The sequence below is a fragment of the Mus musculus genome, chromosome 1 (assembly GCF_000001635.26).
Source record: "Mus musculus strain C57BL/6J chromosome 1, GRCm38.p6 C57BL/6J".
In the NCBI taxonomy this organism is placed as follows: Eukaryota; Metazoa; Chordata; class Mammalia; order Rodentia; family Muridae; genus Mus; species Mus musculus.
Genome location: NC_000067.6, coordinates 176,932,544 through 176,945,062, shown reverse-complemented (window position 1 = coordinate 176,945,062; position 12,519 = coordinate 176,932,544). Strand labels below are relative to the sequence as shown.

At 41.8% G+C, this 12,519-nt stretch overlaps 1 protein-coding gene and 1 long non-coding RNA gene across 22 annotated transcripts in view; one reads left to right on the top strand and one right to left on the bottom strand.

The window, feature by feature from the left end:
* The window catches only part of Sdccag8 (serologically defined colon cancer antigen 8), a 205,779-nt gene that overhangs the window by 75,376 nt on the left and 117,884 nt on the right, over positions 1-12,519 (bottom strand). The gene's annotated exons all lie outside the window — the stretch shown is intronic.
* The window catches only part of Gm15423, a 32,980-nt gene continuing 24,521 nt past the window's right edge, over positions 4,061-12,519 (top strand). For 2 of the 5 annotated variants that reach the window (XR_003948788.1, XR_003948787.1), the window contains exons 1-2: positions 4,061-6,176; positions 7,994-8,156. This is a non-coding gene — a long non-coding RNA (predicted gene 15423). Of the gene's footprint in view, positions 6,177-7,993; positions 8,157-8,291; positions 12,497-12,519 lie in introns of those variants that run through there. The other 3 variants (XR_001779553.2, XR_865761.3, XR_373733.3) reach the window with 2 other exon arrangements.

Here is a 12,519-nt window from a genome sequence, read left to right as displayed (position 1 = left end):
TGCTTTCATACACCAGGCTGCACACCGTGAATGGACAGCAATGTGAACAGGAGCTACTTCCCTCATCTATTCATAATGAAATTTCCTTTTGGGTCATGCTGACAGAATTGCAGCATGAGGACAACATCCTATTGGTGGCTCTCTTTATGAGAGAACTTCTTTTTGTTGTTTCATTTTATTGAGACTGATCCCTTGTAGGGAGGGAGGGTGGCCTCAAACTTGCTACGTAGCTGAGGAGTACCTTGGATTTATGATCCTCCTGACTCTACCCCACCCCCACCCCCAAGTGCTGGGTTAGACACATGCACTATCATGTCCAGTGTTGAGAAGTGCCGGGCACTCACCCCAGGGCTTTGTGCAGGTTAGGTACTTTACCTACACAGCTACATCCCCACCCAGAGAGGAACTTCCTAACAAGCTGAGGCTGAGGGGGAGCACGGCCCGTGTCACCCTGACACTGTGCTCACATTGCACGCCACATCTGAACCCTTGCTGGGTGGGTTCTTCAAGCTCTATGAGAAGCAACATGAGGGTTTCCTTCAATTAAGGGACTCAGTTATTTCCAACTCTGATCTCCTTGTGGGCATTTCTCATCCATGCTGCTTTAGTTTACTAATTGAGATATTTACTGCCTAGCCTTTGCCAAACTAAAAATAAACAGTTTCATAAAGCTATCACTACCAGTCTATGTACCGCTGTGGAACTTCAATTCACTGGCTTCTAATTATATGGCAACATAAGGAAAGCCTGTACTGAGATTGGTCAATGCGTGTGGTAGTGTTGTAGTGGAAAGCTCCAGAATGAAAACACACCCACACCTCACTCAAATGGAACCATCAGGGGTCCATGCTAAATGTGAAATAAGGTCCCTTCTGGTACTTCTAACAACAACACCCCCTGGATGTGCTCCAAGGTCTTGTCTCACACTCAGTTCCAAACTAGTATATCGCAACAAATGGATAGTCAGACGAGGCTACTTTTGCCTCCCCCTTCACACCACGTATTTTCTGGCTAAGGATCACTGCACATGTTTCTTCCTCTTCTTGGAATGCCCCAGCCCACCCAGCCAACCCCCTATATGATACACACTAGCCCTCTTGGGCAAACCTTAAAATTCTACCCTTTTTTCTCCTGTTTCTTCTAAATCAACTATTCTGCCCTGGATGACCTTGGTATGTTCTGTGTCTGCCATATAGTGATGTCATACATTTGTTATCAGTTTAAATGTCTGTTTCCTTTATAACTTTAAATTTTCTCTACCCTAAACCCAGAGCAGGACTCAGAACATAAAAAATAGGCAGGGCATGCTAAAATGACTGGATGTTTTTAAGCCCTAAGTTGCAGGACCAGGATGAGGGAGAACTGGAGGGAAAAGGAGGCAAACGAAGGGAGGGATAAGCCTTTTGGTGAAGCGGGGGGGGGGGGTGGGGGGGGGTGGGGGGTGGGGAGGATCTGTTCAAGTCTCTATAAGCAGGCCAAGCTTTTTAAGGTCTTAGAATAGAGAGCTCACACTAGTTCAGTTCTTAGTAGTACTGCATGCCATCGGTCCTACAGCTAAAAGGCCTGACTTGAGAGCATTCTGTACTCTTCTAGTGAGTGGCCATATCCGAGTCTGAGCACAAGATAGGGGCTAGAGATGTGTAAATGAGATGACTCCAAGATTCTCTGATGACTTTGCATCAGAGAAGGGAAAGCGGCATTACCAATAGTGTGGGAACAGTCAGACAGACATTGCACGAGGCCAAGGACAGACATAAATCCAACACAAGTCCCAGCAGTTAGAAGCTACTCGGTAAGTGACATTCTGAGCTGATTAAAGAAAGAACCACAGGCTAACTGAGCTATCTTCACTAAAGGCTGTTCTTCTGCCCTCTCCCAACTGCCACTCTACTTGAGAGGGTATATATGATGTTTTCCATGGGAGAAGGCATGGTGCATTGCTGTTTTCTGACTTCCAGCCCTCTGCTGTTCTCCTTTCCCCTTATAAGATCTTTCTGATTAGGCCAACTTCTCAAGAAATCTTAGACCATCAGAACTGAAAGGAAATCTCATTTTCTTTCATGTAACCATCTCAGTTTAGACCTGAACAAATAGTAAAACATAATCAACTTTGAAAACCCTGAAGGCCATAAACAATTTGAAATCCATTCATAAGTTACACAGTGAATGATTTCAATGCAGAAGTAAGAATGAAACTATCTTTGCTCAAGGAAAACTATTTTATAACACTCTAGAAATAATGTAGCAATGAACCTAAAGAATTAACTAAAAACTACTCAGGTGTTCAAATGACCCACTAAGTGTTTTTCATTCTATACGTGAAAGACGTTATATATACTGAGCGTCATGTCTACTGAAGATAAGGCTTAGTGGGCCTTGACTCTAGAAGGGATTTCAGACTAGAAAAAGACAAACAAAAAATAACCTCTATGTTATAATAGTCTATGAGAAAGGTAGAGTTGGAAGGCTAAGGTGTAGAAAGCTCGGAGACTAACCCACAGTGGCTTGATTACCTCATGAAGACATCCGCTCCCCCTTGTAAGCTTTCTCTCATTGGGTTTCTCACAGTTACTGATGGTCACATTATAAAAGCTTGTATTTTTCTCTATGTGGTTCTGCAAACCAAAACTCAAGCAATAGTTGTAGGGAATTTCTTAGTAATTATATTCACACTGGCTAAAAACTAGAAACAACCTAAATGCCTATTACCTGCTATATGAATCACATGTGTGAGATAGCCTAGCCAGAGAGAACCTAGAACCCCATCAAGAATGGAAGAAGCTATGGTACACACGACTCCTAGATGAACCCTAAAAGCAGCATGTGTAAAGGAGTCATATTTACCATGTTGTGTACTTAGCACTTGTATTAGTCAGGGTTCTCTAGAGTCACAGAACTTACGGATAGTCTAAAGATAGCTACAATGTACTTACATGTAATAATAAATAAACTTTAATCAGTTTGGCGGTTCCTCAGAAAATTGGACATAGTACTACCAGAAGACCCAGCAATACCACTCCTGGGAATAGACCCAGAAGATGCTCCAACTGGTAATAAGGACACATGGTCCACTATGTTCATAGCAGCCTTATTTATGATAGCCAGAAGCTGGAAAGAAACCATATGTCCCTCAACAGAGGAATGGATACAGAAAATGTGGTAATTTACACAATGGAGTACTATGCAGCTATTAAAAACAATGAATTTATAAAATTCTTAGACAAATGGATGGATCTGGAGGATATAATCCTAAGTGAGGTAACCCAATCACAAAGGAACACACATGATGTGAAGTCACTGATAAGTGGATATTAGCCCAGAAGCTCAGAATACCCAAGATACAATTTGCAAAACACATGAAACTCAAGAAGGAAGACCAAAGTGTGGCTACTTTGATCCTTCTTAGAAGGAAGAACAAAATACCCATGAAAGGAGTTACAGAGACAAAGTGTGGAGCAGAAACTGACCATCCAGAGACTGCCTCATCTGAGGATCCATCCCATAAACAACTACCAAACCCAAACACTATTAAGGAGGCCAACAAGAGCTAGCTGACAGGAGCCTGATAAAGCTGTCTCCTGAGAGGCTCTGCCAGTGCCTGATAAATACAAAAGTGGAGGCTCACAGCCATTCACTGGACAGAGCAGAGGGCCCCCAATGAAGAAGCTAGAGAAAATATCCAAGGAGCTGAAAGGATCTGCAGCTCTATAGGAGAAACAACAATATGAACTAACCAGTACCCCCACCCTCCCAGCTCCCTGGGACTAAATCACCAATCAAAGAAAACACACGGTGGGACTCATGGCTCTAGCTGCATATGTAGTAGATGATGGCCTAGTCGGTCATCAATAGGAAGAGAGGCCCTTGGTCCTGTGAAGGCTCTATGCCCCAGTGTAGGGGAATGCCAGGGCCAGAAATCAGGAGTGGGTGGATTGGGGAGCAGGGGAAAGGGGTTGGGGATAGAGGATTTTCAGAGGGGAAACTAGGAAAGGGGATAACATTTGAAATGTAAATAAAGAAAATATCTAATAAAAATAAATAAATGAATAAATAATCTTTAAAAATATTTGTTTTTTATTTATGTGTACCTGTATGCATGTATAACATGCGTACGTTGGTGCTTGTGGCCAGAAGAGAGAATCAACTACCCAGATGCTGTAGTTACAGGTAGTTGTGAGCCAAGTGCCAATGTGGGTTCTGGGAACAGAACTGGGGTCATCTACAAGAGCTGCAGGCTCTCTTAGCCATGGAGCCACCTTTGCCGCCTCACAAGAGGATGTGCTCAAAGCCACCTGTAGAACTAGTTAACTAGCAGAGCGAGGAGACCTGTCTTCCACCTCCAAGTCCAGTGCCCTTTCCATTCCACAACACCGCCTTATATACAGGGAACGAGTGTTTCCTCAAGTAGTGTAATGCTAATCCAGCAAACACTTAGGCAACTTCTTTATGAGAAACACAAATGTACCAAGATGTGCCAGTACACAAAGAACAGACCATGCCCTGGAAGGATTTCTAGCGTAGTCAACAAAATAAACAATGTTTTTATTCTTTAAAGTGCAAAGCTACCAGAGTGTAGTAAGCATTGAAATAGGGCTAGATCCCGACTCCCTTACTCGGGTCCATGAAACAGGAGTGAGGGAGTGGCTAGGGACAGAGAGGAGTACTGCCAGGAGGCTTATACAAGCAAAGACTCAGTCTGAGTAGAACTTGAACTTACAAAGGCCGGGGAGAACACCGTGACAGGCCAGTGAGTGACTACAGAGTGTGGCCAGCATGTGCACAGACCCGGGGAAGAGGGGGAGCCAGGTGCCTGCGGAAAACCAAAATCATCTGGCACAATCGGAGGCTGGAGTGTGTATGTTGTGGGGTAGCAGTGAGCAGTTGGTGGAGGGGAGATTACTGAAGAAAGATGAGACTAGAGATGGAAGCAGGAGCCAGAACTTGAAGCTATTTTTAAGGCCCTCATCCCGAGGGAACTAGGGAGCCAATGTAGGGTTTTAAGCAGGAGAGTGTTGTGATCACACCCGTGCTTGAGAAAGATCACTCTGGCGGCAGTGAGGGAACAGATGGAGGAGGGACAGCATTAGAAGCAGGGAAGCACTTATTACTACAGCAATAGTAAGAGCAATTTCCACAATGGCTTCTTTAGATGTGGTAGGAACCACAGGTACATACTCAGGCTAAATGGCCATCAAATGTGCACTTGACTAGTTTTCTGTTTCACTTTCTCTCATTGGCCCAGGGCAGGAGTGGGTGGGTGATGCATTAAACGATTGTTGGACAAAGTTACCATGAACTGTGAAGCACATCTCTGGCCTTTTAAAGTACCATGTACCCAAAGCTCCACACTAAAAAATGAATTCAAATCTGCTGCTACATAACAAAGTTAGATGATTTTTTGACTTTGCATCTTCATAGCTTCGAAAATTCCTATTTTCCATCCATAATTTGTCCATTTAAGATTTGTCCAAACCTTTGGTCTGTTTATGCTTTTTTTCCCCCTGTAAAATATCAATGTATTCAGGTATCAATCCATCTGATGAATAACTTTAAACTTTAAAAGGCCCTAATGGGATCATTACATGACCTTTTTCTATCACCAAATAAAGGATGTACATCATACTCAAATAATACTGAGCACTGAATGTTTCCTGCTCTGCTATTAAAATTTTAAATTAGTTTATAGGATATGAAACCACATAGAAAAGATTTGTTAGCTATTAAATTCATTAATATGCCAAACAGCATGAAGTATTATTAAGTAAATTTTGGTAATAACTTATTCATCAAACATGATAGTAATGCCTGGAGTATCAGCACAGATATGAGAGCACGCACCATTCCCAGTAGAAATGTTTAAAATATACTGACTATTCTAATGCTTTCTTAAGCAAATCACACCAAATTCAATGTTCACTTTTAATGCTGGGGGGACATTGTGTCTCTCGACCACTATAGAGCTGAGAAGTACTACACTTCCGTGAGAGGCAACAGAACTGAGTGTCTTCCGATTCCCACTGTCTCATTCAATATGATGTTATGACTGAGAACCCCGAGGCTGACCAAGGTGAAGTTCTGTGTTGACATCACAGTCCTGAGAAGAGACAGGGCTTAAGCCTGGGCCCAGATGTCTTCTGGAGCTCAAATGCACGTCCACGGTTCAACACACTTACCAGGTATTCACTGTTGGGGGGGGGGGGCATGGTGTCACTTGCCCATTGTCACAATGAGGTAAATGGTGCTCTTGCCTCGGTAATTAGGATGTCATGATTTGACCCTTTTTCTGTTTGGCTTCGGAACCATGCTGGTGACAGCTCTGACCTCCGTTCTCCAGTCTCCTCTGCTTGACACTGTAGGGGCTCAGTGGTCCTCCATTTTCTCTAACCACCTTGCTACATCATCCCTCTTGCTATATTCTTCTTCTGTCTCCATCCTGATGACCTGCTCCTTTGTCTATCCTAAAGTTATTTTCCAACTCTCTTCTATATTTCTACTTGTTAGGCATGTCTCAAGAAGAAGAATGTAAGCAACTGAAATTCCATAATACCTCTGAGAACAGTGGTGGGCTTTCATTGTAGGGCTATGCCATTCCTTTGAACACAGGAGGAAGAATTTAAGTAACTAGATCTTGATGTCTACCAGGCTTGGCACCAGAATCCCTTGTCTGTTAGCTATGTGCCCTAAGGAGGTCTAATATCTTACTCAATGGGAAAAAAAAAAAGATCTTTAATAGTACCTTTCCTTATAGAACTAACCAGATATTATACATACAATATTTTTGGTTTAATGATAACATAGTAAGTTCAAAAATAGTAATTAGTTCAATCATTATATGTATTTATTTCTTAAAAGATGACTATTCAAAGTTAAGCAGTAATTATAATAATCTCAATGATAATCAGTCTGAGGGAATAAAACCTTCTGCACTGCAGCTAACAGCTCCCTAGGGAAGGTGTGTTGAACCGTGGACGTGCACTTGAGCTCCAGGTCACACCTGGGCCCAGGCTTAAGCCCTGGCTCTGCTCAGGAGTGTGATGTCAACACGGAACTTCACCTTGGTCAGCCTCGAGGTTCTCATTCACAACGTCATATTGGGATGCTGTGTGGTCCCCACATGAAGCAGTTAGCACAGTCCAGTCTGGGTCACCATTTAAGGTGCCTAAATCTGAGTTATCAAAGTTATTTTCTACAACTTCCAACATGTCAAAGGTGGATAAGCTCTAGGATCTTTGTGCTCTCATGCTGGTACAGTCTGTCTGTCTGTCTGCTCTTTTATCTTATTCCCCTAAAGAGACGGCGCACCAGAACAGGAATAGTCAAAATGAGGCTTGGCTACAGCCAACACATTTTTTAAAAGCAAAAATTACTTCATTTTATTAAGAGACCTTGTAACTCTAGAAATCAGAACCTGGCATTTAAGCTCATACAATGCAACTGTATCTGTGTTATGCAACATGGGGTGAAGCTTAGGAACAAAGTTTACAGCTAGCAAATGCTAGTATAGGAGGCTACTGAGCATCTGAGATGGAGCTAATGGAACGGCCCTGTGCTGTGAAAGAGACTCAGATGGGGAGAGCAGGGCAGGAAGAGAAAGAGGCAAATGTGTCTTTAGTCATGTGTTCTCCTGATCACAAACAGAAATGATACCATGTTCTGACTAGTGAATTAAATAAACCACACCAGTAAAATTAGTGATACCTGCTTTCTTTTACTTAAAAATGTGGCTACTAAGTATACATGTAGCTTATTTGCAATTTTTGTTTTCATGTGTGTTCCATGTTGGTCTATCTAAGGATAACCTCCTGGTCAAGCACTATTTTTAACCCAGTTTCCACAAATAAAAAGAACAGTACTGCTAAGATATATTAAATGTATATGCCTTCTGAGGACATACCTTCAAAATTCAAAACTTTATAAAAAGTAAGTGTTATTAAAACAACTTTTTTTTTTAAACCTTGAAAATGTTCTAACTTAAGTCAGCCATTTTTTAAAGGGAGGAGAAAGGAGAACTCTACGAGGACAGTGAAGACAGCTAAGGCTGAAGGATGTAGCCCATCATATGAGATAAAAGATGAGCCTGGAAACGTAACCCCGTGGCAGAGAGCATGCCTGAGATGTGTGAGCTGCATCCCAGTAGCACCCTGAAACAATGAATGGTAGGTATCCCTTTCGGTTTTTGTAAATTAAATCTGGTTTTAAGTAACTCTCAAAATAAACCTTCACACTTAATATTAAATTACAAACCAAATTACAGAGTTATTCAACAATAGCAAGATATTATTTCTGTACATGGATGCAAACTGAAATACAATTGGAAACTGTTTAGCATTTGATCATCTTTATTTTTTAAGTGAGAAATAACAGGTTATCTGATAGTTTTCTAGGGATTTCTGTACTCAATTTCCAGCAATCATGTTCCCGATCTTCATCATTTGTTCTTAGTAAGAAATGAACTCTTTCCAAGTTCTCCCAGAGACCATATAGATATGAACCTGCTAGCCAGTTTAGTGAACCACCCTGCCTGGTGAGTTAATCTTCTGTCTTCCTAGTTAAATCTCTTATCTGCACCTCGAGGAACACAAATAAGCCACTGAATGGTTTCAAGCTTCCATAAAAAGCAGTGGGGTTGGATTTCTGGAAGAAATCTAATTTGAAAACCCAGAAAAAGGAGGGGGTGGGGAGCTAGGACTACACAGATGAATTCCTCTTGAAAGTCCCAGGTTCAGGCATCATTATCTTTATAAGATGGTTATTTATAGAAAACACACTGGTAGAGTCTCCTTGTAATAAGGATAAATTATAGGCAACTTCCCCTGTATTTGCAGAGAATTAACATGCAGTAAATGCAAAGCTCTGATTGTAAGAGCTTGCTTACTACTCATGGCATGCTGCACTTCTGTGGAGTGCACACACGTAGGCGGGAGGCTGAGCTATGTGCTGAAGGGTAGGGGAAGTATCTCAGAGAACGATTTAGCTGTCCATCCTTTTAAGCCTCAGGCAGAGACTGTTGACAGGTTTATAGACCAAAGTATTCATACCAATGGTTTATTATATTAAATCTCAGAATCAGATTTGAAAAGTATTTAAATTCACCCAAATGCTAAGCTCAAAGTGGGTGGCATCACTGTCCTTTTTCTATGCTCAGCCTAGCACAAATGGACTAGTGTGTGTGGGGGGGAGCAGGAGCTGAGATACAATGACGGGGACTTAGAACAAATAATTGCCATAAGACACTTTATAGGTGCCTGACCATAAATCAACTCAGTTTTTCCTGTGTATCTTTAAAATCTCCCTTCTGGGGGGTATGTAGAGACTTAACAGAAAGTTTTCATGAGGTATGCGTTTTTATATATTTACCTGATAAGTCGCACTGCCAATCAGTCCAAATGAGTAGGACTTGTAGAACATGAGAAGAGCAGTATACATGCTAAGGAGATGGCCACTAAACAACTGTGGCCTCGGGCAAGCCACTTAGCTTTATGCGTGTCAGTTCTCAGCTATTATCCCAAGTACCGAATTAGGTAAATACTTTTATTAACCCATTCATTTAATCTTAAGGCTAAATTTGTAACTGTACAAATTAAAACAATGCTTTCTAGCTAATATGGACATAAATACTGACACTTAAACTTACAAACTTTTCTACTACCATGTCGGATATCTGTGGAAAAGAACTGCAGCTTCTTCATTTTAAAACTTTAAGTGGTGGCTTGTGCAGCTGGAATAGAACACGTGCTCAGTCAATGATAGTTAGCAGCAACCGAACTGTTATCCCTTTACTGGAGAAAACCTTGCAAGACCCCCCTAATGAAAGGTGCTGGCTTAACTACCCTGGGTACCACACACTTATGTATCTGGGGAAGTTACTTGCTCTGTCTATGAAGGACAGGCATTAGCCCAATCTATGGGCTAAATGTTAGAGTGCAGCACTCATTGCCGTAAGGTGGTTTCTGTTTGCAGTTTCAAGCCCGAGGCTACTGTGTATTCCAGTCGTTTCTTCAAAAGGCGCGCCATGCTATGGCACTGACAGAGGAAGACAGCAGTTGCTCTGATAGGAAAGGTGACAAAACCAGCTTGTTACGAGAGAAGCAAATGGACTGTAGTCCATCTCAAGTGGAATTTGAAATCATGTTCTAGCTTCCCTCAGAGACGTAGTTGTGCACAGCCTTACCCAGACTAAAATGAGAGCAAAAGCACTCAAGTCTACAAGCAAATAGGATTAAATAAACATCTTCCTCAGTTAACAAAGTTCGGTTCCTCGTATTTACTGGCAAAAGTGTATCGTAGATCCTAGATTACTTGGAAAGCCAAATCGTTCCAGGCCTCCAGACTTAGTCAAATGCACTCTGCTCGATGCAGGCTGCTCTGGGGCAGACTGTGAACAATTTCCTGTCTCTAGTCTCTATGACCGGGTGCAGACAGTAGGTTCTGAAAACCTGAAACCAGCCGTCCATTTTTGTTGTCATCTTTCATATTGTTTCCCAATAGCTCCTCCTCCACTGGCATCCTCTTACTGGTCACATAATACAGGAAACTTTTCAAACAGTGTGGGAGACAAAGGCTCACGTGAGCAGCACGCACAGTATGAGCAAAGACTATTAATGAGGATGGAAGAAAGTTTAATTTTAAATTGTCCAAGAAAACAAGAAAGCCCTCTCTTCTTGCCCCTCTATATTTTATCCCTATTTCAAGCTGTACCTCAGTGTGCAGGAGTCTGCCTGTAAGCAGGCCACTGAGGGCCACGGGAGCCAGGGCCAGTGTGCAGGAGTCTGCCTGTAAGCAGGCTACTGAAGGCCACGGGAGCCAGGGCCACCCCAGCAGCGCAAGCTGACTCGGGTGTTTGTGGCTGACAAATGTGTATTTTCAAGCACTCTCCTCGCTGAAATAACGTGCTGGACTTCACAAAATGAACAGAGACTCCGAACAAGAGAAAACAACCACAGAGTCTATCCTAACATTGCAGATTCCTGGGATATTACAGATGTCACCCAACACTGCATGCATTTGCTTCCCATATGTGAACAAAACTGAAGCATCATAAGATGAATTTGAATGGAATGTTAACCTTCACTTTATTTATTTATTTTTTCTTTTCTTAGCTGACGACACAATTTTAGCATTATCACAACGGAGCTTCTGGCTGGAAAAAAATAAATTAATGGATGGATTTAAAAAAGCTTGGAGACTTAAAAAAAAAAAAAACACAACAACTTTCAAATATCTATACTTGATGGTGCAAAGAGCCAAGATGAATATATTTCAATTGCAACTTCCAAACTAAACTCACAAATTACTACCATTATGCTAAGTGTTAGCTACCCCACTGTGCAGTTTTGCTTTGTGAATTTTTACCTTCCTCTATGAACACTTTTAGCCACGGATCGCACAGCCTTTCAATGTTTTCTGCCTTTTCCTTTAAATAAACTGGCTGTGGCTCCTTCCATCTGGCTCCCCTTCCGTCAGCAACCCTGCACCTGTTCACACCTCCTCTCCTGTTGGATTCCACTGAACATTTCCTCCTCTGCCAGGGCTATTCTGGCACTGGCAACCTTTCTGTCATTCAATCCATCTGTCAGAAGTGAACTTTGTTTACCGCAAGCTTCTGCTTCCTTCTTCAAGAAGCGAAGCCCCTCAAGGTCATTGTCAAGTGAACTGTCGGCAGGGACTGAAGTCCTCTCCTGCCAGCCAGCAGAAGAGGAAGTTCTGTTGTGTAATTCACTTGTGAAAATTACTTTTGGGTTCGGGAAGACAATAATTTGGAGTTAAAGTAGTAAAGACAGGGTGTTTTAATGATCGTTTGTAAAAGCAGACAGCTGATATGTATTTTCTTCATGTGTGTCTGCACTTCTCATTATATTGAGTAGGAACTATATGCATCAGAAGCAAAATAAAAGTTTTAAAGTGAAATCAAAATATCACAAACAAGCTTACACTATGTAAAAACTGCTCCATAGTGTGCAGCATTAACTCGAGGGGTAAATATTTTCACTAATGAATTAGCCAAGGGAGAAAGTATTCCAATTAAGAAATTTTACACTAAAAGGCTTAAAATGTGCAAACATGTACCATTTCGATATTAAGCTAAGGATTAACACACAGCTCCATCACTGCTTTGAAAAACTTATAACCCAGAATATACACATCAAACCACGCACATTTTAAATCTAACATTTAAAAGTAAGGTTCTGCTTAAATAATAACAAAATAGAGGCTGCCAAGTGAACATACAATCCACCTAAGGAGGTGTGAGCTGCCTGACAGATCAGCTCTGTGAACAGCAGCAAGCACAGAAACGAAGGGGACCGGACACTCGGTCGGATGATTGTTATCCTCAGCGACTGGATACTCGGTCTCACAAGACGAACAGAACCCTCTCAGGTTTAACTGCTATTAGTAGCTTCAGATACTATTATTGTCCAGAAAAGAAAAAAAAAAAGCAGTGACTCTCTTCAAATTTATGAATTCAAATTTAAAAGGGGAAGCTTTTTGTTTTTAGGTGTGTAACCAAAGCCTTGTCAG